This window comes from Alligator sinensis, unplaced genomic scaffold (assembly GCF_000455745.1).
Source record: "Alligator sinensis unplaced genomic scaffold, ASM45574v1 scaffold1273_1, whole genome shotgun sequence".
NCBI lineage: Eukaryota > Metazoa > Chordata > Crocodylia > Alligatoridae > Alligator > Alligator sinensis.
The window spans coordinates 730,020-735,496 of NW_005842653.1; positions in this window are offsets into that span (position 1 = coordinate 730,020).

Sequence of the window (5,477 nt, forward strand, 5' to 3'; positions counted from 1 at the left end):
ACCATCCTAGGCTTTTCATCTACTGCTCTGAGCTAATGCAGTCGCCTCCATGTACAGTACACCTTCTAATGCATTGGTTTACTTTGGAGGGAAAAAAACCTATTTTTCCCTGCTTATAAGAATGGGAAGTTCACGTCTGAGAACCTCTTTGATATGCTTTGAATGTTGCTTCTGTAGCCGTGATTAATCTAGAGCTGCTGCTCCAGTTTTTCAGTGTGTGTGGGGGTGCTATCTTAACAACCATTGTATTAAAATTCATGCTTGTCTTGAATAGTGCTCTTGTGCTCATAATTGCTGCTAGAGCCACTGTTACATTTCTGCTGGATGGCAGGGTGCTTTGTTAGTTCAGCCTGTCAGTCAGTGTATTATTAACATATCCTGGTCACTTCATATGGGGATACAAGTGCATCAGCACATAAGTAACACATACACTTTTATTTGCTGATTCATCTGCTTTATTGTGTCTGGTGGCCAGGGCAGGGGATTCCTGGCTGGAGTGTCCTCCTAGCCAGAGACTTCTTTCCCAGGGCAGGCAGGTTGGATGGCTTGGGTGTATGTGTGTATATGCATATGCACACTTAAATCCTTGAAGATTTAGCCAAGTTTAAGGCCAAGTTGTTTACTATGATTGGGAGCATTAATTCCCTCAAATGTGCACACTAGCTCTGAGCTCCCCCTTGGAACTTATCAGTCAGGGAATGTGTATCCAGTTGGAAAAGGAGTTTACTGGTGATAGTCTACAGCAAGAAGCTGACTGCTCTGAATAAACAACTGCCCAGATAAGCTCTCATGGACCTTGAGACTTTTATATAACCCATCATGTGAAACTTTGGCCCTTTCCCTATTTGAATTTCTCTTCGGCCCATGTTTGCATTGCAGAACATAACAACGGAAAGGGCTGGTAATCTAAACCTGGGATGTCAAACATACCACCCACAGAACTTTTCCCTCTGGGCCACCGGCAGTCCAGTGGGCTACCAAAAAGCGGGGTGGCGCTAATGGAGCAGGGCCTACCACAGAATTTGGGGTTCGTGACCCCGTTGGACATGGCTGTTGGCTGCAGGGTGGCAAGAGAGGGCTGTGTACATATAGCCCTTGCTCATCCTGTTGCCACTCAACCCCAGTCACTGGCCCTGGAATCCCACTGCCACCCCCAAGGTCCAGGTCTGTCCCAAGGTCTGGGGTAAGTTTGATGCCCTTGATCCAGATAGTCTGGCTCTGTAGGCAGTGGATGCTATATCCTTTGTTCCCTGTGTGATTCAGAGGCATTTTTGGCTTTTCCCATCGCTCTGTGCCAGCCAGTCCATCTGGTTCCCATTGTCTCCCATACACTTGGGTATATTCTAATACACCGTAGGACACAGGGGATCCTAATTATAGCACCTGAAATTCCAGTGCAGTTTGAGTCGTGTACTGTCAAATGGAGGCGAGCAGAGGCAGTGCACGGGGCAGTGCACAGGGACCAGGGAGGCTGAAACCCCAGGCACACAAACCTACAGCTCCAGGGATAGGGCTGTACTAGTGCAAGGCTGGTTTGTATCCCTGGTCTCTCATTCAGGACTGGGCTTTAGAAGCAGTAATGCAAGTCTAGAGCAAGTTCAGACCCCTAGAGGCAGCTACAAGGCTTTCAGTACTTAAAACAGAGCCCCAAACTAGGCATGTAACCCCCAGTTAGTTACATGTACCTCCAGCTATCAGCCCTCTGGTTGGGTCTAGTAGCTGGTAGGGGTGAGAGCTGGGAGGGTGGAATACTTGACTCACTGAACATCTCTGCCCCTGGGGGTTTGCTTGAAATGCCTCCATTTCTGTGCTGGCCTCTGCCAGTTGTGACTGTTGTGTGGCCTATAAAAGTTTTGTCTGCTGAGCCTTTCTGATGACATCTCTCATTTGCCCACTTTGCTGGAGAGGAATTTCCTTACAGGCAGACACTGTAGGAATCTGCTAGCTTGAGGGGAACAAGCATAGATGCACTGTTTGATAGCACAAAATCTACGCACAGAACAGGCTTCATCCATCAAACCACAGAACAGGCAGAAGGATCGGTTCTGGCCCAGGCGTGATTCATTAGGGGCTGCATTATGATGCAGGGAAAGTCCCAGGAAACAAAGATTAGAGAGCTCTAGAAATGAATCCTACAAACACCACAGGCTAGTCTGCTTCCTTTCCCCTTTGCTGTTGTCACTGCAGCCTACATGCTCTTTGTCACTTAGGCTGGCTCTGGTTGGGAGTCCACACAGGTCTTGCAGTTAATCCTCCTAGTTCAGCAGTGTTAGGTGTAGAGAATCCATCAGGCCAGAGTGCCAGCCAGTTCTGCCTTCAGTCTCACATATGCTGTCCCTTGCCTGAGTACCGTGTATCAAAAGGGGGACATAAGAATTGTCATGTGTGGTCAGAACAAAGGTCCATCTAACAGAATATCCTGATTCTGGCAGTGGAGGTAGCAGGTGCTTTAGAGGAAGAACCGTAGAGACTGGGCAAAGTGGGCATGTGTAGTGATCCATCCTCTGTCACCCTCCCAAGAATTGTCAGTAGGTTACATCTCTAACTAATCTGTTTCATAGCGTCTGATGGCCCTGCCTTCCACACATCTGTCTGAGGAGCAAGTCACTTGCATCTGTGACATCAAGAGTCAGAAGTCAGCTCTTTTCCCTTGCTCTGTGCTAACATGTTTTCTTTTAGTTTACAAAAGGCATCACACTGCTCTGGGCTCTCCTGTGTTGCTTAAAATGTGCAATTCATACAAAACTGAGAAATGAAACAACTCAAGTCTACTCTGCTCCAATTCCTTCAACACATGTGAAGTCACCAGGCAGCCAGATCTCATCTTCTCTATGGAGCCTAGGTATCCTGTTGCCTCCTTAAAACATAGGAAAATACCTGCTCCTTGCACATATGCCTAAGGATCATGCAGGTTCAAGCTATTTTGGATCAAGGAGCAAGGGGATTGGGGAGTGAATTCCAAAAAATTGGGGGCCCTTTTCACAAAGTATATAGCCACCTCCTCCCCCCTTCTCTGCCTCAGGGTTGAAACCTCTGTTGACTGTTACTGGCACTAATGCTGTTGAGAGAGAGGAGTGACCTAATTGCAGTATTTTTCTCTGGTGGAAGAATATGGAAGCAACTTTGAGCTCAGAGAAGTAAAAGAGTCTCTTTGAAGGGATGGTGTTGGATCTCTCTGCCAGCAAGCATAACTTAATAATAGGATCAGGAAATGGGTAACTGACCCAGCTCTTATTTCCTTCTTGCTAAACATGAATTATCACCCATCATTAATCCCAGAATCCCTTGGCCGGATTCCCACAGGAATAATCAAATGGGAGCAAATTCCCTAGTATTTTCCTTGTCCAGAAGTGCTAGAAACAGGCCTGCTGCCTCTGCCTGGCCATGGGAGGTCACTGTTCCCACTGGTGCTTGGAAATGACAAGCAATTCCACTTGTTCCAATTAGTGTGACTGGCTGAGAGACCATTGCTATTGACAGTAAACTCTGTTTAGTGCTTACCTGTCTGCAAACAGCAACTGTCACATTTTCCGGGCATCTTCCTGCTCTTTAACCTAGAAACACTGTGTCAGTGTCCTGGGAAAGGGGACAGATTTCAGATGCCTACAACTGGAGCCTGTCTCCTCATCTGCTGAAAGCAACAGATTAGTAGCAAGATAGAAGGGACTTTCTGCAGCCTGGAATAGCACCAGGAAATATGCTGCTGGCTGGTTCCTGCCCTGGGCTTTGACACTGGTTTCAGAAGTGGTTTTGTAGAGCGGGCTGTTTCTCTAGCTAACACCTTTCCTTGAACTAAGGCAAAGGGAATGGGCCTGAGCTAAAATTCCCAGCCTGTGATTCCCTTGGATGATTGAAGAGGGTGTCATGGATCAGGCCAGGCAGGGCACTGAGCGAGCCATGAGTAGGAATGGTTTACAGTGCCTGTGCCCTCCCTTGACCCAGGGCACTGATCAAGACACTCTCACTTCCTTTAACTGACTGTAAAATTGAACTACCAAATAAAAAGCCTTGGTTTATTTTAATCTAAAATGTTTTGCAGTGGCTTCTCCTTCCAAGCCCAATAAAACACGAGCCACCCAGAGCAATTCTGACAACTGCAAGGGAGTTAAACAAAAACACCAAACCTGTGACGGGGAACTGTCGAAGCTCACAGATTGAAAAGGAAACTGGAGAACCCTATTAGCTTCATTTCAAGGAGCTGAAATGAGGCAGAGAAGGAGGAAGGTGAAATCCAGACTAACCAGAGAAGGCTCTTGTTGCTGCACATGGTATAGTTACACTATTAAGAAATGATGGGTGAATAAACCAGTGCTGTACATGGCTGGATGGCATGACAAGGTTGGTCTCCTAGTCCTGAGAGAGAGGATAGCTAAAAGGAGGGAATTAGGTTGTTTATATATAAATATTTTGGGAGAGTGGGTAGAACAAAATTTGTGGCTTCTGCTTTTTCCTCCTTGGCATGCAATGGGAATGTGATTGCTTCCAGAGCCTATTTCCAATTGACATACAACCCCTGTGTTTAAAAAAAGAGAGACATGAGTACCAGAAGCCATATGCAGCAGAAGGTGCTGGACAAATTTCTCTCTCCAGGTCTGCCAGTGCACCTTGGTTTTGGCCTGTAGCACCTTATTTTGGTCCTGGATTCCTACAGAGCTCTGCCAGTGCACCTCAGTAGCTGCTGAAAGATTGAAAGCTGCAACCCTATATAGCTTGAACTGCAGAGAGTTTGTGAGCATGACTAATTCATCACCAGTAACTAGGCCAAGACCCTCCAGAGCAGTGCTGCTCTGTGTTTTAGGGAAGTTGAATTGAACATAGCATAGGGGAACATTGCAGAACATACTGTGTGGGCCTGAAGGAGTTGTGTGGGCCTGAGGAAATTATTTCCAACCTTCAGAGACTATGTTCTCTTCTATAGACCAATAGATGCTGTGCAAGACAAGCTGTGTGGCAGAAGACCCCTGAGGACCATCACAGGCTAGCTTTCAAGAATAGTTTTAGTACATACCTCCAGACCCCTCCTTGCTGCATTGTTCCAGTTCCTCTCTAGACTGAAGCTGGTGAACAAAGGGACTGTTTATTGGCCTGTGATGTGCATGTAGATATTGTGGCAATGGCTGCATTACAGAAGGTAAAGCCTTGTATCTCCTCACTGCCTCTAGCTCTTGTTGCTCTAGCCCTGCCCTGTTCTGTGCCTGAATGCAGGCATTGAAAACATTCCCAGCTGCTACTTGCAATGAGAGCAGTGACTCAGGAATTTAAGTGTCCAGCTGTCCTCTTGTGAAGCAGAGCTGACTGCCTCCCTGTGTATTTGCAATGGAGAAGCCCCCGTAAGACAGCTCAGCTGCCTGACAGCACAGTAAGTCATGGCACTTTTCTGGCATAGGCTGTGGATTGATTGCATAGCCTGAATAGCACTGCAGAGCCACGGGCTGGCCTCTCCAAATAAATGAGCAGTGCCCTTATTAAGATCAGCA